Below are 25,133 nucleotides of genomic sequence, written 5' to 3'. Positions count from 1 at the left end.
TATATATACATATGCATGTATACCTATATATGTATAATACACACACATATTATACATATGCATATTACATATACATACATATGTATAATACACACACATCCCATACACAATGAGAAATCTTAGTGATATTAAAATATCCAGTGTGTTTATAGGACTTCCAAGAAAATAACGGCCCAGAAATTGGTGATATCTTTGATAAGAAAAAGACATACTGGTAATAGCTTTAGAATTGGTGTATTTTGTGGGTAAGAAGTGTGGGACGGGAGCAGCTGACAGTCCATTTCTCCAAATAGATCTTTTCTCTTCTTACTGTGCACTAAAACTCTGAAAAAGATACAGAATACAAAAAAAAAAAAAAAAAAAAAAAATAGGCATGCGCTAATGAATATCCATCTGAATGTCAAGATAACTAAGAAGATTCTGTCTCATCTTCCATTGCCATTGTTGACTGCAGGATAAGCAGGAGGCTACATCCTTCACAATCCCAAATATTATAAAGAAAATGAGGCCGGGCGCGGTGGCTCACGCCTATAATCCCAGCACTTTTGGAGGCCGAGACGGGTGGATCACGAGGTCAAGAAATCGAGACCATCCTGGTCAACATGGTGAAACCCCATCTCTACTAAGAATACAAAAATTAGCTGGGCATGGTGGCACACGCCTGTAGTCCCAGCTACTCGGGAGGCTGAGGCAGGAGAATTGCTTGAACCCAGGAGACGGAGGTTGCGGTGAGCCGAGATCATGCCATTGCACTCCAGCCTGGATAACAAGAGCGAAACTCCGCCTCAGAAAAAAAAAAAAAAAAAAAAAAAAAAGGAAAGAAAATAAAATGATACAAATAAGCACTAGCAATATAGTATGTATAAACTGCTTAGCACAATACCAAGCACAGAGTAACTGCTTAATAAATGTTAGCTAGTTTTAGTTGTTATTTCTATCTCAACTAATTATGTAAGTAGCTCTTTTTGAATGCACCAGTGCTGCCATCTTGATAGAATTAATAAAAAGGAAATAAGGAGAGATAGCATGGGGAGAAATGCCAGATATAGGTGAAGGGGAAGAAGGCAGCAAATCACACTGCCATGTGTGTACCTATGCAACAATCTTGCATGATCTTCACATGCACCCCAAAACCTAAAATGCAATTAAAAAAAAAGAAATAAAGGAGAAAAACAATGATACAATGTTGGCGTTCATATTTTAATTGGAAAAAATAAGATAGAATCTATCATTTATTTTTCCCTGTTTATGCTATTCATTGTACTAGACCTTATTTATATCTTACAACAATGAGGAAGGTAGGTAGACAATTTCATTTTACAGCTAAGAAAAATAAGGGTCAAAGAAATTTAAATAATATCACAAGTCGACATAGGTAGTAAAAAGGGCAACAAAATTGGATAATTTCTCCAAGCTCTAATTTGTTTCTATAAAATCTTTTTTCAAATATAGGAAATAGTAAAATCATGGCTTAATTCATGCTATATGCCAGGCACTATGTATAAGGCATACAGAGAGAACAGTGACCCTTCAGATGTGGTTCATGGACTTCTGTGGCTAAAATACAGAAAGAGATGGAAAAAATGGAGGCAATTAAAAAAAAAGAACATACTGTGAGAGCACATAATAGGAGCTTTAAGCCATTAGAAACAGTGATATCAAAGCTGAGACATGAAACATGATAACAAATTAGTATTGATAATGTGCAAAGAGTTGAGTGATATAGGTATAGAGGGTAGCCTGCATGAAGGCTCCAAGACACAACTGGGATGCATGACTTGGAGAGTAAGGCTCTCCACCACAGAATAGGATTGCAGCGTGGACAGAGGTCCAGTCATGCAGAGACATTGAGGGCCTCTCATAATGACCTGAGGGTCATAAAAAGCAATGGCTTCATTCCAACTTAAGATATGCAGCCTAGGACACATTTTAAGTAAGAAAGTAGAGTAATCAGAGTTATATTTTAGAAGTAATATATTTAGTAAAAGAAGAAATTAGAAGAAAATTGGCAGTCATCTTGTCCTCATTAACTTGGCTTTTTAAAAAGCTATTAGGCTCATATAAATAATTACTAGCTAAACAGACCTACAAGAGAGAAACAGGCCAATGTGAAAACTGCTATGACTTATGCCATCTTCAAAGCTAAACAGGCTTGGCCAGACAAGATGTTCTGGTGAAGCTAACTGTGAAAGGCCATCTGTTTAGTGATCATTGAGTAGGTTTTAAAGAATAAAATGCATTTAGTACTCAGTTGGAATTCTGTAACAGGTTGCTTGCCATGGTTTCTACTTGTAAAGAGAGATTTACAACAGGGAAGGCAGTTCAGGTAGTTGAGATACAGCAATTTACTAAAACATACTAAAGCTGGTTCTATTCCAAAACAAGGGAAAAATGCCATTTTTTGGTAATTCTGTTTCTTTTCTTTTTTTCTTGAGACAGAGTTTTGCTTTTGTTGCCCAGGCTGGAGTGCAATGGCATGATCTTGGCTCACGGCACCGTCTGCTTCCCGGGTTCAAGCAATTCTCCTGCCTCAGCCTCCCGAGTAGCTGGGATTACAGGTATGTGCCACCATGCCAGGCTAATTTTGATTTTTAATAGAGATGGGGTTTCTCCATGTTGGTCAAGCTGGTCTCGAACTCCCAACTTCGGGTGATCCACCCACCTTGGCCTCCCAAAGTGCTGAGATTACAGGCGTGAGTCACCATGACCAGCCTGTTTCTTTTATTTCTGTTTCCAACTCCTAACCCAACACCTTACCTTTGGCAGATGATTTTGTTTCCTAATTCACAGAGATATAAGAGAAATTCTACAACATGAATTTCTTTAACTTCCCTCTATCACACATAAATTTTCTCTTCCTCTATTTTTTATGTTTATCTTATTTGAAGTAGAAGATAATCCTATTCGTTGGCTAGGCCTAATAATCCTTTGCCTTTATTCTCCTTCCATTCCCTCACTTTTGGATTAGGACCTGACTAAACAATTTCCCCCTCTTTCTTCTATCTTCTGACCCTCCCCTTTTCCCTGATTTCTTTCTAAAACCTATTAATATACTCAGGTCATACCCATAATAAAAAGAAAAACAAAGTTTTCTTTCATAAAGATGAAAATGTTGGCTGGAATTTTATTTTACAGTACTCATGTTTGCACCAGGATTTGGAGAGGACAGGGAAGGTGATGAAGAGGCAGGGAGAAATTTGCTTCCTTGATCTAGTACCTTTTTCCTACCACTCTCTCTTTTGCTTCTTTCTTTTAAACATCTTAGCTATAATCTAAACTTGCAATTACCATTGCCCCATGCCCCATCATCCCAACTCATTCCACTGAAACCTAGACTCAAACCTTTTCATTGTTATTTCTCTTGCAAAGATGATGCATACCCTCCTTCTTGAAGCTGTCTATTCCCATCAAAGTAGATAAATTGGACTTTAATAAAATTAAAAACTTTTATGAATTATATATTAAAATAAAAACTTTTAGCAAATCATATATCTGATCAGAAATTAATATATTGACTATATAAATAACTCTAACTTAACAACAAAAAACAAACAACCTGATTTTAAAAATGAGCAAAGAACATGGATAGATGCTTCTCCAAAAAAGATATACAAATGGTCCATAAGTAAATGTAAAGATGCTTGGCATCCCTAATCATTAGGGAAATAAAAATCAGAACCATAAGATACTACTTTACAAACATTAGTATGGCAATTACTTAAAAATTGGAAACTAACAAGTGTTGGTGAGGATGTGGAGAAAATGGAACCCTTGTGCATTGCAGGTGAAAATGTACAACAGTGCAGCCACTGTATGGCATTTGCTCAAAATATGAAACATACGATTTACCAATTTCACTTCTGGGTATATGTCTAAAAGAACTGAAAGCAGGGACTTGAAGAGATATTTGTACATGCAGTTTATAACAGTATTATTCATAATAGCCAAAATGTGAAAGCAATCCAGGTATCCATTGATGAATAAAAGGATAAATAAAATGTGATATAAATATACAATAGAATATTTTCCAGATCAAAAAAAAAAGGAAATTCTGACACATGCTACAAAATGAATGAACCTTGAAGACATTATGTTAAGTGAAATAAGCCAGTCATGAAAGGACAAAGATAGTTCAATTCTACTTATACAAAGTACCTAGAGTAGTCAAATTAACAGAGACAGAAAGTAGATTGGTGGTGGCCAAGGGTTTGGGAAAGGAAGGAATAGAGTGTCAGGGCTGAATGCACACAGTGCTTCATTTTGAGAAGACGAAAAAGTTATGGAGATAGATGGCAGTAATGGTTGCACAATAATGTGAATGTACTTAACAATATTGAACTGTATGCTTAAAATTGGTCAATATAGTAAATTTTATTTTATATCTTAGCACAATAAAAAATATTTTATTTTTTTTCCATTGTGTATTGTATCATTTCATTTTATTGGCTTTTTTCTCTGTAAACGTAAATACTGATATTTATAAGATCTATTTATTTTTTATTTTAAATTATCATTTAAAAACTTTGTATGGGTACATGGTAGGTATATATATTTACGGGTATGTGAGATGTTTTGATACAAGCATGCCATGTGAAATAAGCACATCATGGAAAATGTAGTATCCATCTCCTCGAGCATTTATCTGTTGAGTTATAAGCAAGCCAATTACATTCTTTTAGTTATTTTAAAATGTACAATTATTATTGACAATAGTCACCCTGTTGTGCCATCAAATAGTAGATCTTACTCATTCTATTTATTTTTGGTAACTATTAGCCTTCTGTACCTCCCCTACAACCCCCAATAACCTTCCCAGCCTCTGGTAGCCACCCTTCTACTCTCTATGTTCACGAGTTCAATTGTTTTAATTTTTAGATTCCACATATAAGTGTGACCATGCAATGTTTGTCTTTCTGTACCTGGCTTATTTCACTTAACATAATGATCTCCAGTTCCATCCATGTTGTTGCAAATGACTGGATCTCATTTTTATGGCTAAATAATACCCCATTGTGTATACCACATTTTCTTTGTCCATTCCTCTGTTTATGGACACTTAGGTTGCTTCCAAATCTTAGCTATTGTAAATAGTGCTGCAACAAACATAGGAATGCAGATCTCTCTTAGATACACTGATTCTCTTTCTTTTGGGTATATATCCAGCAGTGGGATTGATGGATCATATGGCATCTCAATTTTTAGTTCTCTGAGGAACCTCCAAATTGTTCTCCATAGAGGGTGCACTCAATTCCCACCAGTAGTGCCCAAGGGTTCCCTTTTCTCTGCATACTCACCAGCATTTGTTATTGCCTGTCTTTGTATCTAAGACATTTTAACTGGGGTGAAATAATATATCATTACAGTTTAGATTTGCATTTCTCTGATGATGAATGATGTTGAGTTCCTTTTCATAAGCCTGTTTGAAATTTGTATGTCTTCTTTTGAGAAATGTCTGTTCAGGGGTTTTTTTGCCCATTTTTAAATGAGATTAATAGATTGTTTCCTATACAGTTGAGTTCCTTATACATTCTGGTTATTAATCCTTTGTCAGATAGGTAGTTTGCAAATATTTTCTCCCTTTATGTGGGTTTTCTCTTCATGTTGATTGTATCTTTTGCCATGCAGAAGCTTTTTAACTTAATATGATCCCGTTTGTCCAGTTTTACTTTGGTTGCCTGTGTTTGTGGGGTATTGCTCAATAATTTTTCCCCAGACCAATGTCCTGAAGATTCTCCTCAATGTCTTCTTATAGTAGTTTCATAGTTTGACATCTTAGATTTAAGTTTCTAATTCATTTTTTTAGTTTTTTAAATATACTTTAAGTTCTGGGATACATGAGCAGAACGTGCAGGTTTGTTACATAAGTATACATGTGCCATGCTGGTTTGCTGCACCCATCAGCCTGTCATCTACATTAGGTATTTCTCCTAATGCTATCCCTCCCCTAGGTCCCCATCCCCCAACAGGCCCTGGCATGTGATGTGTCCTCCATGTGTCCATGTGTTCACATTGTTCAATTCCCACTTATAAGTGAGAACATGTGGTGTTTGATTTTTTGTTCCTGTGTTAGTTTGCTGTGTGAGGATGAATTCATGTCCTTTACAGGGAAATGGATGAAGCTGGAAACCATCATTCTCTAATTCATTCTGATTTGATTTTTGTGTATGGTGAGTTATAAGCATCTAGTTTTATTTTTCTGTTTATGGATATTCAGTTTTGCCAAAACTGTTTATTAAGCAGACTGTCTTTACCACTATTTATTGCAGAGACTATATATTCTTGTCATCTTTGTTGAAAAAGTTCATTGTAGGTGTATGGATTTGTTTCTGGATTCTCTATTTTGTTTCATTAATCTATGTGTCTGTTTTTAGAACTATGATATTGGAAGAAAAGTTTCATTAGCCTATCAATGATTGTACATAAACACAATTTACATCTTTTGCGCAATCAGTGGGTGATATTCAAATTAGAGTCTAGCAAAAGGCTCAGAGTTTCTAGTACTATCTGTGGTGAAAAATAGCTCTAACAACATGTAATTTTAAGACTACAGTTGTATTGTAAAGGCCATAAATGATATTGCAACTACTATACTTATCTATTACTGAGTTTCTATCAGCATATTAAGGAAGTGTTCATTGGAAATAATTACAGTGGAAATAAATTTTGTTTAGCTGCTTGCATGAGAAGATAATCAATATTACCTTAATTTTTCCATGTAACTCTTTGACGACTGCTGTTTTATACAAATGAAGAAACCTCCCTGCCACCAAAGAAATGATAGCTTAATGATAATAAAATACCTGGCTGCTTTATTTTTAAAAATGTGCAAAAAATGACACATTTTCTAGAAATGCATCCACAACAACTAAACATATAAACACATGCATGGAAAGATGACCATCAAACTCAAAATACTGGGAAGGAATGTGATTGGTGTGGGCAAGCAAAATGCTCCCACGAAAAAGTAATGATTTATTATTTCATAAATCTATAGTAGATATGTTTATTATTCTTTATCTTTTTGTTTGTCACAAATATTTGACAATAAAAACCAGAATAAAATCCCATGTTTAAATTATTTTCCTTTGCAATTGTGACCTCATTTCTTGCTTCTTGTGTCACTAAGAGAAATCTAAAGTCAATCTAAGTCTTTCTCTTTTATGAAGATCCTGCTCTATCCACAAGCTTTTGAAATATCCTTGATATGGTTGATGTTAATTAAAATATGTCTAGATGTAAATGTTTCCTTATTTATCCTATTTGTCATACTAGGAATCTCTTCAACATGATTTATTTATTTTGCTCTAATTCTGAAAAATTATGCATGATTATTTAACAATTTCCTCTCCATCCAATATTTCCTCCTCTTTTGTTTACTAATATTTAGATATTGATGCTTCTAGTACTAAATTTTTCATACCTTAACTTTTCAAATTTTTCTCTCTTAATTCCTGCCTATTCTTTTCATGAGAGTTTCTTGACCTCATCCTCTCATTTATGCATTTTCAAGTATAATTATTCATTTTTAACCTTTTATTTTCTTTCTACATCCAAGTTTTCTACTTTGTGTTTCTTTAAAATGGCTTGTATTTCCCTCATTTTGTTATTATTCTATATTATTAGAGGATAGTGTTCTTATTTTTAATTCTTGATTTGAAGCTTTAATTAAATCTGGTTTATCTAGTCTGATTTGCTCATTTTGTTGACTCTCCTATTTCATGACTCTGCCCCTCAAAAGTCTGAGTTTTTTGCCAGCATGTCTTCCCTGGGCATATCCAGTATCTCACTGGCAATGTGTATGAGGTAGAGCATGTACTGCTCCTGGCCTAGTTAAAGGTGGGAGAGATAGATATATTACAGGGCAGAGGCTGAGGAGCCATAGTCTGCCCCCAACCCAACAGATGGCATTGGCTTTCAGGGAAGCCTCTGCTATGACACAGCTCTCTCCCAGAGCCTTCCTCTATTGTTTGGTTATTTCAAGCTGGGTGAGGGTGGTGGCAGGAGGGGAGTGGATCAGGGCTTATTCAGAAGCTAGCCTCCCAGTCTGTTTGGTCTTGAGCCTCTCTGAAGTCATCCTACTGACTCCAGTAGCCCTACATAGTCACAGCTGCTTTTCTGTCAAAAATGAGGAGGAAGTAAACATCTATGCAAGCCAGTGTGGCACTATGAGAAAAGAGCACAATTGAAAGCTCTTCTCCTAAGCAGTCTCCATGCTGTGCATGCAAACCTTTTCAGCCCTGCCAGCTATTTCCCTCCACACAAGCACAAATCCACCTCTCCCTGCCCAATGGTTTCTAACAGTCTTGCTTTAGTTCTTCAGGCCTACACTTTTTGTCAATGTAACTTCTGTGTCTTTTCTGGGGTTGAACTGAAAGAAGGAATAAAGTAGGCAGACTGCAAAGTCTGATAGAGATTCAAACATTGTCAAGCGAGATTACTTGGACATGGCATTGTTTGCATTCAGTTTATTTTGCTAAAATTCACAAACAAGCAATGTAAATGATTCACGCAAGTAGAAAAGGGGACACAGTTCCATAAGGCCTCTCTAGTCATCTAGTCAGCGAAACAGTGAAGGGGAGTGCCAATTCACCAGAGCAGCCCAAAGCAAGGGCTCATGGGCTTTCACCATTACCTCCAACAAGGTTCTACCTATATGTAAAAGGTCCCTTGCTATACCTGTGCTGCCTTTCTGTTTCCCAGGGCCAGTTGTAATTTGTAGCCTGTGATCTATTTCTATAGCAGTAACCTTACTTATTTATTTCATTTTTTAAATTTCTGTTTTATTTACCAACCGCTTAAGGTCAGAGTCCTATTCATTATGTCTATATCTCTAATAGTTTGCCTCTTGTTAGCACTCAGTGACCAATCATTTTTGTTATTGTTTTGTTGTTTATGAGCAAATGGAGGCGAGTATCATGAGTTAACATGATAAGTGTTAAATAGTTGAAATCTCAATTAAAAAATGAGATGTCTATCTGTGAAGCAGTCACTTCTGAGGTATCAGTCTTCACAGGAATTTTACTCTAGAGTTTGGAAGTAGTGGTGTTCTGCAAAGCCAAAGGGAGAATCCAGAGGTCATAAGAAACTTAGAAGCATGGGGGAAATCAAAAGACAAAGTGTAGAACAGTTTTCAGGGTTCTATACAGAAATTTAAAGGAAGAGCAGAGTCTAATTTGTTCAGGTCAGTGAAGAGAATTGTAGGACATCAGTAGATTGACCAATTCTACGAAACAAACAAACTGCCAAAGCAACGTCTGAGGCAACCTCTAACCTCCCTTTCATCAGGGCTGGGGCTGGGTAACCACTAAGTAGGCAGAACTCACATCTAAAATAGGTGAGAGCAGAACCAAAAACATCAAAGTAATTATTGACAAGAAAGTCTGCTTGGATGTAGTGCCTTCTTCCCAACCATTTCCACTATGAGCCTCCAGAGGTTTGAGATCATGAAGCAGCCACCCTCAATAATATCTGGGGGAGCGGTAAGCACAGTTTCTCCCCTAATTGCAAGGTTGATAAGAAAATATTTTCCATGCAGTGTCAGAAAGTTTTCCAGTCTCTAAAATTCTATATCTACAATCAAATTTAATGAGGCCATCAACTAAAGTTGCTTCATGTTTGACAGTTGTTTATAAAGCACATATAAATAATAAATTAAATGATGGACATATACAATCAAGTAAAGGATCATTACCCACATTTAAACAACCAATATGCAGCAATTAATGGGGATTTCTCAGTTTAGAAATATTTTTAAAGAGGAAGACTAAATTACTAAGGGAAAAATGGGAAGTTAATTAGTTACTTCTGACTTGTGCTGGGCTTGATTTTTATGCAATCTTTTGAGGTCATCTTTAGAAACAAGATATTCATGTGTCCAAGGTGCTAAGCCTATCCGCTTGTTCTTGGGGTTCTAATTAAATTCCATGCTGGTTTGATTAACACTGGCATTTGCTTTTTCCTAGTGGAAATAAGCTTTTGTATAAAAGAGCTTGACTGACTCACTTTTGGTTGGAAGGCTTGATAATTACAGAATTTTTTAATGTGATATCAACTTTCTGCATGGGCTTTGTAATACATGACTTTTGTAAGTTGTACTGAGTTATATAAGTGCACATTTTTAAAACTTTCTTCTCAAAAGGCCAAAGGGAAAATTTTACTAAGTTTCTATGAAAGAAGGCATGAGAAACAACATAAAATGAGTAATTTCATTTGTTCTCAGCTTGTTATATTTGTAATGTTAAAATAATCAGCATATTTTATTTTTGATGTCTACTTGGATAGCCTATGCAACATAGTCACAGTGATTTCTCAATTCCTTAACTTTCTTCAGAGTCCTACCATCTCCATTCCAGCCACCTGTTCTAATAGTTCTTCCCTGGAAATTTCATCTAATCATGCTCTTCTGCCAAGACCACTAGATCAACCTCTCTACTTATAACCACAGTGAGCATCTTCTCTCACAGCTAGAATGGCATAATTAGTGCTTCTAGTGGTTCTTAGAGTGAACTGGCTGGAGAGGACAGAGATTGTTCAAAAGGCCATTTTAGTAATAGAAAATAAAATAAATAAATAAATAAACCAAAGTGGTAGTGATGAGAAGGTGAAAGATGGGAGTAAGAGATATTGTGTAGGTAGAAGAGACAGAAATTAGTTTAAGAGTGAATGTGGAAATTGAAAGAAATTAGTCTTTTAGTTTTCTACTGCTGCATAACAAATTACCACAAATTTAGTGGCTTAAAACAAAACATATTTATTATTTCAAAGTTTCTGTAGGTCAGAAGTTTGGGCACAGCTTCACTGGGTACTCTGCTCAAGGTTTCACAAAGCTGAAATCAAAATGGTGATTGGGATGTATTCTCATCTGAAAGCTCACTAGGAAGTATTCACTTCCAAGCTTCCTCGGGTTGTTGAAAGAATTCATTTTTGTTTGGCTGTAAAATTCATGGTAGCTTACTTCTCCAGTATCAGAAAGGGAGAGAGTATCTGCTATTTCCTGTGTCTTATTTTGGAAAAGGCTTAGAGCCTCTTTTAAAGGGCTCACATGATTAAGTAGGGCCAACCAAGGATAATCTCCCTTTTATTAACTCAAAATCAACTAACTGAAGACCTTAGATACACCTAAGCTTTCCCTTCACCTTTGCTGTATTCTACTGGTTACAAGTGAGTTACAAGTTTCAATTGCATGCAAAAGGAGATTACAAAAAGTTTTGTATTTCAGGAGCAAGAATCACAGACATCATTTTAGAATTCTGCCTATACAAAAAGAAAAAAAAAAAAAAAAACCACAGGCCTAGATACTTATCCTAGCTGACTGAGGACATGCAGGTACTAGTGAAACGGGACAAGAAATGAACATAAATAGGCTTGGGAAAACAGATGTTCATACTTTTATTAAAATAATAAAAACATAAGAAGAATTGCCCAGAGGAATTAAAAATAAGATGGAATGAAATGTAGAGGTCCTAATTAAAAATACTAATTTACCCACACAGATTACATATTAAAGTTGTCATATTCGTATCTTATTAAAGAACAGAATAAAGAACAGAAAGAAATGTGGAAGCAGGAGGCAGGGAATAGAAGTCAGTAAAGAAAAGAGGAAAGTAATTAGAGGGGGTAAATTAAATATCATTCTGTGTTTGAATAAAAATGACTAAAACATAGGAGAAAATTGAAGAAAGCATGCAGGTATTTAGTATGAAGGCTGGTGGGTTTTAGACTTATGTGTACTTTTCTTAGGAAACCTTCTTGAGGAAGGTATACAGACTAGGAACACAGACATAAAACTCTTTGTTCATAGATGACATAATCTATGTATAAAATTTAAAACAAAAAAAAAACTGGAACTAGTAAGTGATTATAGCAAGATTGCAGAATACAAGGTTAGTATACAAAAATAAATTAGTTTCCTATAAACCAGCAATGCATAAGTGGAATTTGAAAATAAAAATAGAATACCATTTATATTAGCACACTAAAATGAAATACTTAGATATAAATCTAATGTAAACAAAATATATATGAGAAAAACTATAAACCCTAATAAAAGAAATTAAGGAAGAAACAAAATAAGGGGAGAGGTATTCCATGTTCATAGATAGGAAAACTCAGTATTGTCAAGATATCAGTTTTTACTAACTTAATCTATAAATTCAGTGCAATCTCAATGAAATTCCAGTTGGTTATGATTGAAGAATATCATACAAACATAAGTAAAATGGCTATATTAGTCACTTACAAGCACATTTTCAATGTGTTATGTGTGATTTTTATAATTATTTTATTCTACTCTATTTGTTTTGATTATCGTAACAGAAAATTTACATCTGTTGACTCTAAAAATATTATTTGCATTTTGTATGTACTTGTCTTTTTCAATTCTCAAGTAAAATTAATGATTATTATATTTTAATGAAACATCAGTTGACAGTGGGTTGGGAAATGAAAACTGGTCCTTTACCTCACAGATAGTTTCAGAAGTACTGCTCCAGAATATGAATACGGACTCATAGGAGAGGCCAAAAGATAGAGAAAATAGAGAAGTTTAGAGACAGGGAATCAGGCAAAATTGAAAAACAGGGTCAGGAAAAAATAAAGGAAAAGGGAAGAGTTGGAAGAGAAGAAAGGTAGAGTCTCAAAGTGGAACGTTAGAGTTCATCTTTCATCTCATTATATCCGAGTAATTTCAAGATTTGAATATTGTCATATGTAAGGGACAATATGGGGAGGTGATAATAAAGGCTATTGATGTTAAAGGTGAAACTAGTTTGGTAGATGATAGCAATATGGACAACAAAGTGTCTAAGGAATGATTCCTATAAATCATAAGAATAAAATAATAAATAAAATGAGGAATATATGGTGAATGTGAAGCTAGCATATCATGTCGAAAATGAGGAAAGAAAAGCAACCACCAGATATCATCAACTTCAAAGGAGGAGGGATTGTTAGATGGTAGTTGTAGAATAATGATGTGGTGTTAGATGGTGGTTGCAGAATAATGATGTGGAAGAGGCGTCAAGGAATAAAGAATAAGGCACCTCCTTCCATGCACCTTAAGTTGAAGAAGTAGAAAAGAATTTACTTCCAGTGGAAGGTCCTCTAGAGAAATGGAACCTCCAGGAGAAAGTTGTGCTTCCATTTCAGGAAATTGAAGCAGCACTAGAAAAAAAGATGTGAGTAGAAGAAGTTTGTGCTGGAAGTAATGCTCCGAACTCACACAGGGAAGGGGGCAAGGAAAAGTCCAAAGTTTATAAAGTAGGCATGTTGGGGAAGGTTGAGCAAGTTACATTAGCATAAATTTCATGTATACTCAAGAATAATTTCCTTAAGTAAATAGGAGAACTATATGGATAAAAATACTGGAGTTCAGGAGAGATAAGAAATCATGGGAAGATTTACTGAAGGGAGAGGTGAGTAGCAAGGATTTTATTTTAGTAAATTTTATGCCAGTAGCAGTCAGAATGATGGCTCTGTATCCAGATGTGACCAATGTAATTACAGGAGTCCTTGTCAGAGGGATGCAGGAGGAATCAGAGTCTGAGAAAGAAATGTGCTAATGAAAACAGAGGTCAGAGTGATGGAGTGGCTGGTTTTGAAGATTCCCTGAAAACCAAGGAATACAAACAAGTAGCCTCTAGAATACAGAAAAGGAAAAACAAAGGATTCTCTCTTAAAGCCTCTAGAATAAATGCAATCCCATCAATACTTCGTTTTAACCCAGTGAAACTCATTTCAGACTGATCACCTCCAGGACTATAAGATAATGTGTATTGTTTTAAGCCATTAAATTTGTAGTAATTTGTTACAGAAGCAATAGAAAATTAATACATGCCATTACATTTTAATTTAAAAGTTTAATTATAATGATAAAATCACAACCTCCACTTATGCACATACACAAAATTACACACACACACGCAATACACATGCACATACACACTCAATCATAGAAGAATGCAAAATCCTGCATTGCAACCAAGATGTGAGCCAGTGTAAAAATTATGCTATTTTGCCTACTTGTTTTCTCTGAAATTTCAAGTTTTATATAAAGTTGGCAGATTAAAACATTGGTTTCTATGTAATTACTCAACTAAAAATTACAATCAATGGATGAATGCAAAACAAATATAATCAATCTCCTAATCTTAAATTTTTTAACGTAAAAGTGTAAGATACTTAAAATGATCATTTAAAAGAAAAAACCTCCAATAATTTCAATGTAACAACACAAAAAATGTGTAAGGACATGACTCTTAAAAAGAGATAGAAATCATTACTGAGAAGTTTTAAACCTCTTAGAAATTTATTGATTTTTAAAAATTAGCAGGAACATTACTACTAGGAGATACACCCAAGAGACTGTGCACAGACATCTGTTTTTACCAGCTTTGATGTTCAGCAATAAAACCTTCCATTGTCCCAAGGCAAGGCCCCAGGAAATGCCCACCAACATTTCCAACAATCATTACGTATGTACTGTGTTCTCATCTTTGCCCTAAGGAAGTTAGACAGCAACCCAGTATTTTCTCTTATTTACATGCTTATTAAAGTCACACAGGTAAAACATTTCCGAATGTGTTTTCAGAACACGTTTTATTTTAGTGCTTTCAAATGTTTTGAGGATAATTGTTAGAGGAATGAAAAAAATATAGGAGCTCAGTCTGAGAATAAAAATCTGTTTTGGCATTTTAATGTCTAAAGACTCGGGAACTGCCAAATGTTTGCTAATCAAGAAGCAGTAGAAATTCACAATCAGTCCCCAAAATATAAACCAATTCTATTCACTGTAAAAATATGTTTACTGCATTTACTTACCGGCTGTTTAGCACAAATGTTTTTTGTCCCAAAGTGGAAAAGCTGGCAATCCTTTAATTTCCAAAGTGCTCATAGAATGCAGCTGTAGATATACAAGGCATTTGTTAATGGCATATCAAGGTATCATTTGCTTCCCCTTTTGTCAGATACCGCCTTTATTTGAAGTCAACAGAAGCCCTTTCTCTTTTCCCTCTGGCACCATTTGTGTTTATTGTGTTCTCAGAGAATGCACACAGCATCAAGATATGGACTGATTTTGTTTTGAACCCATTCAGATGCAGTGCTGACTTTTTTGGGTAAGTTTATATTTTTTTGCTCTCTAATGTTCCATAGTCTTCAAAAACAGCCCAGGGAATTGCATTTGGGATTCATCAACATTAAAATTTCTGCTACCCAGAGTAAAATTCCAACAATAAGAAGTTTATAACAACTCAAAGAGCAAATCTTGTACTTGAAGGAATTTCATCATCCTTTTTAAAGACAATTTCTTTAATTGAATCATAGTCTCATCTCTCTTATTGGATCCCAAATTTCCTTTTTAAGTATGAATATTTGGGGGTAGAGGACTAGCCCTTGCTGATGCAATCTCAGCCTCTCAATGAATACACATTAATTGGGGGAAAAGATTATTTTTCTAACATGTATACGAACAATGATTCCAGCAATCAGCAAAATAATTCTATTGCCCATAACAGTGAATCAAGATTATAGCAGCTTTTACTCCTCTGGAATCTTTGAAAAGGTTTAGGGTGTTGAAAAGGGAGAAAAAAAGAAAATTAGTGAAAAGAGCAAATATTTTGTGCTATCCCAACATTCAGTAAATTGCACTGTGTGCACAACTGCTTTAGAAGGAAGGAAACGACAAAGGTATTTAAAAGGTTAAGCCTATACGTGTAAATGTATTGTGGGTGGTATGAACTTGATCATATGAATCAGTAATATCACCATGTGATCTGAGGTTCGGCCTGCCAGCACAGCAGGTGTTGCCTAAAGAGTTGCTCAAGGTTTCTTCAAATGAGAGGACATCACTCAGAACCCCAACCTTTTTTAGCTTCTACCAATTTGACACCCTTTCACTTACATGTTGCTATCACCTCTTCTTAAGACTTCAAAGGAACTACTAAAACAACCACTATAGAAGTCTTAGGGATTATTATCTAGAGTATCATATTCATCTGAAAGAGTTCATTTTTATCTGATTAGTAATATTTTTCTGAGTAAAGCAAAAAGTTCAAAAGGATGTTTGATGAACAGGTATTTGGGGTACTTATTTTTAAGGCCACTTTAAACCTTAGAGTAACCCTCTAAGGGAAATAAAACTTCTATTAAAGCTTTAATTAAGTTAAAAGGAACTCTAACCGAAAAATGTAAAAGCCACGCTGCTGCTGCTGCTGACTCTAGGCATCGAGACCTATAAAAAGAATTTAAGAAGCAGAAGTGGGGCTGGGGCTTTCAGAGATGTATTGATTTAAATTTATGCATCCATATTGTATTTTCCAGCCACTATGTGCAAGAGTCTACAGACTCTAAAACACTCAGAAACATTAGACATCAATAACATGCTGTGACTATTTTCTTTCCCATCACTTTGTTTTTTATAGGTCTAGAAGCTTTATCATTCCTTCATGTTCTGGTTCTAAGTGATGATGAAGCACATCATGTCAGTGCTGTAAGATGAGGAAGAAAGAAGTTTCAAAACTAATGGAGTGTGTGTTTACATGGTTTGAGGAACACATACCATGCAGAAAACACATTTAAATCCAAGAACCTCCTAACCTTCTGCTCTCATTATTCCCCAAAGTTTTTCTTAAAGATAATCAATACAACAAATTTTGAAAGACTGATGACATATCAAAGAACAAAATTTGAACACAACCAAAACCCAGAGTCCACAGTGTGTGTTTGTGTATGTGAAGGCAGAAGAGGGGAGGTAAAGGAAAACAGAGAGAGGTGGGACGTGAACTCTTGTTGTGAGAAGAGCTAGACACCTGATGTGCTCCTTCATTTAGCCTTCCAACTGACGGATCAAATGAGAAACTGTTTTGCTCTGTTTCAGAACTGATTGACATTTTAATTATTCTACAGCTGGAAGTGTTAATCACACCAGCGAATGAGGGGATAATTCCCAGCTGGTAAAATTTCACACAATAGCTTGGCATGCACCAATATGCAGACAGTTTAAATCATTTGTTGAAGAAAAAAATATCAATATTTAAAACCTCTTCACAAATTAAACCAGCAACAATAGAGCTATATACTTAAAAATCTCCTTACCTAATGATTTGCACTTCTTATTTTCTGACTCTCAGAGAATCAAAGCACCTTATGAACCTGAGAAATTCATGAATTTAAATGTTACTGATCTGAATAGTGTGAGATGATTAAAAGAAATTAAGATAATTGAATTTGGTTTTGTTTACAAAATGTAAACTTTATTACTATTCAAATTCGGTTGCATTATTTTTTATAAAAACCTCTTTCTTAGCAGGTCCACGTTGTTTGGCAATGATTAAAAATCTTAAAAGATGTGCTTAACTCAGAGAAATATTTGCATTACTTCTTCACATACTTATCTGATCATAAGAATAACCTTGAGTGTTATTTCAGGCTTAGAGTTTCTGATTTGATGGCTCCAGAATAAACCCTAGGAATCTGAATTATCACAAAGAACTCTGGGTGGGTGATGCTTAACATCAGACAAGAATGGAAAATAATGAAATGTATATTTTGATTTTTAAATTAAATTTCATTTAGTTATGTTGGTGTATATAGAAAATGTCTATTTTTCCCACATACTGAAACATAAAGATAACTACCAAAATTAATAAAATATTAAATTTCTGCCTATTAGCTCAGGTGGTTAAAAACTAAACTTGATATTTTTTTCCATAAAACAAATTCTTGTAACTGTTCTAGTTTTACAAAAACAAAAATAAATGGGACTTAATTAAGCTGAAAAATTTCTGAACAAAAAGAGAAATCATTATTTGAGTAAACAGACAGACTACAGAATGGGAGAAAATATTTGCAAACTATGCATCCAACCAAAGGACTAATATCCTTTGAGTCTACAAAAAACTCAAACAAATAAGCAAGAAAAAAAAAAGCCCATTAAAATACAGGCAAATTACATGAATAGACAATTCTCAAAAGAAGATATACAAATGGCCAAGAAGCATGAAAAAATGTTCAACATCACTAATCATCAGGGAAATTCAAATTAAAACCACAATAAGATATCACCTTACCCCAGCCAGAATGACCATTATTAAAAAGTCAAAAAACAACAGATGTTGGTGTGGATGCAGTGAAAAGATTATGTCTATATGCTGTTGGTGGAATTTAAATTAGTATAGCTTCTATGGAAAACAGTATGAAAAACGGATGGAAATAACAAAGTAGATTTGCCATTTGATCCAGCAATCCCACTAGTGGGTATCTACCCAAAAGAAAATAAGTCATTATATCAAAGAGATACCTGCATGCATATGTTTATTGCACCACAATTCACAATTGCAAAGATATGGAACAAACCTGAGTGCCCATCAACTGATGAGTAGAAAAAGAAAATGTGGTATATATACACATTGGAATACTACTTGGCCATAAAAAAGAACAAAATAGTACCTTTTGTATTGATTTGGGTGGAACTGGAAGCCATTATTCTAAAGGAAGTAACTCAGGAATGAAAAATCAAATACTACATGTTCTCATTTATAAGTGGGAGTGAAGCTATGGATACAAAAAGGCATATAGAGTAGTATATTGGACATTAGAGACACAGAAGGGGGTAGGGTGAGAGGGAGGTGAGGAATAAAAAACTACACATTAGAAAAAAACCCAAAAAACTACATATTAGGTACAATGTACACTATTCAGTTGACAGGTGCACTAAAATTTTAGACTTCTCCACAATACAACTCACGTATGTAACCAAAAACCTCCTGTACCCCTAAAGCTATTGAAATAAAAATAAATAAATAAATGTTCTAGTTTTGATAGTTAATGGAACTTTTGACAATCAAATGTTTTTTTAGTTTTTAACTTAGGTATAAATCTTGGGAGTGGATGTGCTTTCTTTTTAACAAAAGACAGCCTCCAATGTTCAACAGAAAACACATTCTAAGAGGACTACTGCCACCTTAGATATTAACATTTTGTCTTCAAAGTAGGTTTTTCCCTATTTGTCATTAATATGTATGAAGGAGTCAAGCTTCAAAAATTATGATAAACACATTTTTAATTCATGTGAAATACACAGACATAGGTGTACGTCTGTATTTCTGATTAATTAGGGAAGGATTTCAGAAAAGAGCTGCACTGTCAAAAGTTTAATTCCCTATAAGGAATGTGCTACTCGTGCTAAGTTTTATTCTAGGTAAAAACGCCAAGTCGAGACAGCCATCATTATCATTATAATTACCATTTTATAAATGAAGAGATGAAGTTTACTGAAAATAAATAATTCAAGGCTACATATTTTAAGTAGTAGATCTTGGACTTGAACATAGGAAGTCTTAACTCAAAAAAAAAAAAAAAAAACCTATGTCCTACTGCTACTTTATCTTTAATCTTCTCCTAAGTATACCGATAAAATACAAACATTATTAAGTTGCTATCTGATATGGTTTGGATATTTGTTTCCTCCAAATCTCATGTTGAAATGTAATCCCCAGTGTTGGAGGAGGGGCCTAGTGGGAAGTGTTTGGGTCATAGGAGTGGATCCCTCATGAATGGTGTGGTGCCCTTCCTATGTTAATAAGTGAGTTCTTGCTCTGTTAGTTCAAGTGAGAGCTGGTTGTTTAAAGGAGTTTGGCTCCTCCCCCTGCTCTCTGTCCCTCTCTCACCGTGTGTTGCACTGGCTCCCCCTTTGGACTTCTGCCATAATTGCAAACTTCCTGAGTCCCTCACCAGGAGCAGAGGCTGGCTCCATGTTTCCTGTACAGTCTGCAGAACCATGAGCCAAAATGAAACTTCTTCTCTTTATAAATTATCCAGCTTTAAGTATTCCTTAATAGCAATGCAAGAACAAACTAACACAGTTTCCATCATAGTGTCTTAATTTTTTTCCTGTTTGGGGGGTAAAAATTTAGAAAAGTTAACAACTCTGTGTTTGAGGGGATATGAAGCCCTGGTACGGCAGAGACTGTCTGGGACATAGAGCAAACTACTGCTGCTGCCACCTTTAAACTTAAGAGCAGAAGGAAAAAGATTGGTATGTCATTAAATAGAACTGACTTTCAGAACTAACAAAAGGCATAGAAAGATATTCTCAAGAGTCTTAAAGTTGTAACATAAATTTGGCTGGAATATTTACAGAGATCTCTTGACTAAACTGAGGAAGCAGACTAGATTGGTGGCAGTCCCTTTACTTGAAACCAGTCGCCTTCCCTTTCCACCACCATTTTCTTTTTCCCATCACTTTCTGTCAGCTTTTAATAATAACAAGGAAGAAATGGCTTCTCATTGTCACTTAACTTTTAAAGTGAAAAAAATTATATGTATACATCATTCTGTCTCTAAGACCCGCATTGTTTCATTTTAACACAGAAGCTCAGCTTTCCTTTTAGAGTAAGACTTTACAAAAAAAAGAAAGAAAGAAAGAAAGAAAAAAGAGCTGTCCTCTACATGTGTTGCACATTCCAAATAGTTTTGAAGAAAACATGCAAACTGACTCTGCTCCAAGGTTGTGAAGCTCTTAGGCCCTTGGGTTTCTGATTTACAAGTTGATGTCAACATGCTTTATCTTTTTATATCTCTGTTTATAATGTAGTTATGCGGGCATGTTAAGCTATAAGGATATCATCATTGACGTTGCAATTTGTGTATATGTTTTCTACCTCATTAAATTCTCAGCTTTCTAGCCCAAAGCCATGGGCTTCTGGCCTAAGCTATAGCTTACTCTCATAACATAATGAAAATGCAAAATCACCACAGAGAAAGCTGACGGTTAAAATCTTTACCCCCAATCAGTTGATTTATTGGTGTGTATGGCTTTATTGTCAAATAAGATTTGTCCTAGGCAAATTCAGGTAATTTTCTTATTTCCAGAATTCCCATGAGACATCAGGTAATTTTAAAAAGCAGAAATTTTAGCATCCTGTCTGTAAACATTTCTGTCTTAAAACCATATAAATGGCACACAGAATAATAGTTTGGGCTGTTTCTCTACCAAGTTTTAGATTATCTAGCAAATGGATAAATTTGTAATTGATGCTAGTTTCCTACTTCTGCAGCTTATAATTTAACATGACAACTCTGCCCTCTCAATACTACATCATCATGAGGAAATATCTTCTGTGATTCTAGACATTAACAATTGTTTTTGAAATTTTCTCTGACCAAGTGATTAATCCCCACCCCTGACTCAGTGCCTCAGACACAGGGTGAGGCCGAAATAGCTGTTGGCTGAAAAGACCCAATTCATTTAACTGAATTAACTGTTACTTAAAATAAAAAATCACTGGGAAAAGTCCACAGCAGGAAAGAACAATTAAGAAATTAAGAGATTCATTAATTGTCCTTGCCTACTTCTATTTACAAAGCTATTCATTTGTTTGTTTAAACACACGTATCTATCTATCTATCTATCTATCTATCTACGTATCTATATACGTATATCTATAAAGAAAGATAATCTTGCAAAACATTCATGGAGTCTGACATGAATTGAAAAAAAGTTGAGTTTTTTTACATGAATTGAAAAAAAGTTGAGTTTTTATCATTTAAAAACTAAAATAATAACTCTTTTTACATGTACAAACATGTCAGTGTTACTAATAGACAAAGATAACTTCGTTTTATAATCTCTTGTAAGCAAATATTTTTCTCATCTAGCTGTATGTGACAAACATTTGTCCTAACGCTTCAACCTCCTAGTTCCTACTTCCAGCTACAGCATTTGCTTATAATATATTCACACTATGCAAAATTTATATGATATTAACTAGAACTTATATAGAAATTATCATATACATCAGTGCTAAAAATCTAATATACCTGAAGAGGTAAGTTTATCTGACCATTATCTGCCTGAAAATAATTAAGAGTAATTGAGGAAGGAGAGAAGTAAAAAAAAAAAAAAATGAGGGAGATGAAGAGTTATATATCACAGCACTCAACTTCAAAGCCATGTAACTTTGATGCACTCATACATTAGAGTAAATAGACTGTGGCTAAATAAATAGTAGAGTATGTTCGCAAAATAGTAGCATTGGCAATGTCCACAAAACCTAAGGCTGTTGAGGCAGAAATAATTTGATAAAGGTTCATTGGAAGACAAATGTGCAGATCAACCTGGGAAAACAACACCAAAATTGGAAGATTATGACAAGTTGGAATGTGTTTATCAGAAAGCTTAGAAGGGAAGGAGGACTCCTCATATGGGACCTGTCCTTTTTTTATTGAAGGGTACAAATACAGAGATTGTAATCCTTGGACACAGAATGCAACATACAGGCTAGAATGTCTACATGCAACACAGTCAGTAAAATTTTATAATTCAGAAACAGTTTTCTTTTCAGGTCAGTAGGGTAAGCATTTATCAGTACATCGACATTTTGAAAGCTCAGGATAAGATTCTTTACTCGTGGGCAGGATGTTGTCATGAATCACAAGACCTTCCCAAGGTGGGTTAATTTGGAAGCCTGTTTACTTTTAAAGTAAATTGTGAGATGTGAACTGTAGGTTATCAGCAAAAAATAAACCAATGTCAAATAATAAATCAAATCCAATCTATTTATCTGAGCTTGGCCCCTTCAAAAAAGAAGGAAAGAGAAAAATAAAGAATCCTTTGCAGAATGATTCTTCATGAAACATGCTTTTCCTGCTCTTTTCTGTTTTTGCCATCCTAGATTTTTCCAACTAATTTAGACAGGAATCAGAGTTAAAGAGGACTCTAGTTGGCTGCAAATAAAACACCTGTGATTCCTTTACAGCCAGTATCAACCCCTGATTGCCTAGTGTCTAGTATAATATCAAGGTCATAGTAGCCACTCAAAAATATTTGCAAAATTAAAAGTGCAATCTGTATCATGGTGAGAAATAATATCACCAACAAATTTAGCCTTTTAGTAAGGTTATCAGAGAAACAACATTATTGGCACTGAAGTATCATTTATACAGAAATCCTGTCAAGTTTAAGACAATTTCACCAGTGTTGCTTTACAAGAGAAAAAGTTGGTATATGTGCCTAATTTATTTGTTGATAATCAAGGGTATTTTTGAAGGTCACAAAGGCCCAAAAGGGGTTTTATACACACTTGTTTACAAACTATGTGTAGTCTTAAAAAAAAGAAAAAAAACAATGTTTTTCTTACTCTAAACAGTTTTACCATACAATTGTATTTTTTTTCTAAAAGGAATTTGAGCTCTGAACTGAACATTTTTTTCTTTTTCTATTTGTGACACAAAATAAAGATACCCAGAGTTCATGAGTCTGACAATAAATAGATCTGAGATAAAGTCATGCTTAAAAGGTAATGACATTCTTTTTTATAACTCTTGATCAAGTTGCTGCTTTGTGTGATTATGATATACTCAATCTCATAATGCATGAGTTAATATGCTCTTAAAATATTGTGTTACAAAGAAATAATTACATAGGCAGCAATCATTGTAAATTGAATCAATTCCTAATATTAAGTGAAAAAAATTAGGGGTCAGATGACTGAAATGCCAAAATTTATAATTATAGTGCTTGAATTTTTTTTATCTTGGACCATGTGCAAATGAAATACAGATCATTAGCAAGATAGATACAAGTCAAGTACTTCATGTACTGGACAGAGGGTAACACATCTCCTGAAATTGATATTAATAATAAACAAACAGGAATTCTGCAATCAGCATCTGGCAAAAGTGATGACAGAAAAAGAGCTACCCAGGGATATGTTTTATATCCAAAGCAGAATTTTGGGAAGGGGCAGAGAAGCATGTGCTCACATTTCTCAAAAGTGGAATGTGTTTGTGATTGCCTGACCACCAATTATGGAATCATTACCAGCAGATGAGAGAGAGAACCCCAGGTTGGAAGGAATTGCTGAGATGCTGCCCCAAACCTAGTTTCCACGAATGCAGTATGAGTTGAGGAACTGATCTCATTACAAGGAAAAGAATTGCATCTTCTAGAAATATAGCAGAAGGTCAGAGTAAAACCAAAGAAACATGGATTCAAGATTGAGTCTCTTTGAGAACTCAGTTACAAATACTTAAATTCCTCTACACTGAAGCTAGGATTTGTCGAAGATTCCCGAGCAGAACTGACTTCATAGGTGGGGTGGGTGTGCGGAGGAGAGGAATGAGGACAAAGCAGGGCGCAGATTCAGAGTCCAGGGTAGAACACTACTTATCGACTTCACCCTCAACTCCTTTCTTCTTCCCCTTCGAATTTTGAACCAGTGACTAGTAATTGGTACTTCATTTAGAGGACGTCTTAAGTCTAAAGTTAATAGTGTTTAAAATGCCAAGGCGCAACTTGATATGATGTGCCTAGCCCCTTTAAAATGAAAAAAAAAAAAAAAAAAAAAAAAAAGTCGCAGGCTCCTAAGAGTTCACCCACATGCCCTAATTCTGGGGGTGGGAGAACAACTTGATAGATGACAAAATAAATGCTAATATTGTGATTCTATTACTTCTGAATAATTTGTCAGAATTTTAGCACCCTTAGGAAATAAAAATAAAATAAGCTTTTTAAAAAAATATGGGGAGAGAGTTTAAAAATCTGGTTCTTTAGAGTGGGGCGTTGGGGATGGTTAAGGAGCATGAAAAAATAAAAACAGTGAATAATACTATTTGATAGCACGATAGGGTGACTATAGTCAATAATAACTCAATTGTACATTTTTAATAATTTGAAGAATATAATTAGATTGCTTGTAACTCAAAGGATAAATGCTTGAGGGGATGGATACTCCATTCCCCATAATGTGCTTATTTCACATTGCATGCCTGTATCAAAATATCTTATTACCCCATAAAGATATACACATACTATGTACTCACGAAATTAAAAAAAAAAAGTCTGGATTCTTCATTCAATAAATAATTCTTGAGGGCCTAGCATTGTGCTGGGCACTGAAATGGCATGGTGAGCTAATGAGTCATTAGCTGAATTCAAGAAGCTTGCAATCTAGCAAAGAAAGTAAACAAGAGTCAATTGCAAGTATTACGTCAGAGAAAAGGGCAAATTTCTAGAGAACCAGACATCTGGGCACCTTCTCTTCAGAGAGTCCTTGTTAGCCAAGAAGATAAAGGAGGCATAGAGATGGGGAGGGGGATAAAGAAGAGTATTTTAGGCAGAAGAGACATTATATGTG

At 34.8% G+C, this 25,133-nt stretch overlaps 2 long non-coding RNA genes across 2 annotated transcripts in view; one reads left to right on the top strand and one right to left on the bottom strand.

The window, feature by feature from the left end:
- LOC116540376 overlaps positions 1–16,424 on the bottom strand; it is a 68,957-nt gene extending 52,533 nt beyond the window's left edge. Inside the window, exons 1-2 of the long non-coding RNA XR_004264411.1 lie at positions 15,457–16,424; positions 14,818–14,899 (exon numbers count right to left, since the gene is read on the bottom strand). This is a non-coding gene — a long non-coding RNA (uncharacterized LOC116540376). The remainder of the gene's footprint in view (positions 1–14,817; positions 14,900–15,456) is intronic.
- Positions 9,878–16,656, top strand: LOC116540382. Its single transcript, XR_004264413.1, has 3 exons — positions 9,878–10,199; positions 15,041–15,113; positions 16,419–16,656. It is a non-coding gene; the product is annotated as an uncharacterized LOC116540382 (long non-coding RNA).
- Positions 16,657–25,133: the final 8,477 nt, after the last annotated feature.

The sequence above is a fragment of the Sapajus apella genome, unplaced genomic scaffold (genome assembly GCF_009761245.1).
Source record: "Sapajus apella isolate SASKATOON/1434 unplaced genomic scaffold, GSC_monkey_1.0 scaffold4, whole genome shotgun sequence".
NCBI classification, from domain to species: domain Eukaryota; kingdom Metazoa; phylum Chordata; class Mammalia; order Primates; family Cebidae; genus Sapajus; species Sapajus apella.
The sequence above is the reverse complement of the archived record's forward strand: the minus strand, read 5'-3'. Positions and strand labels throughout refer to the sequence as shown.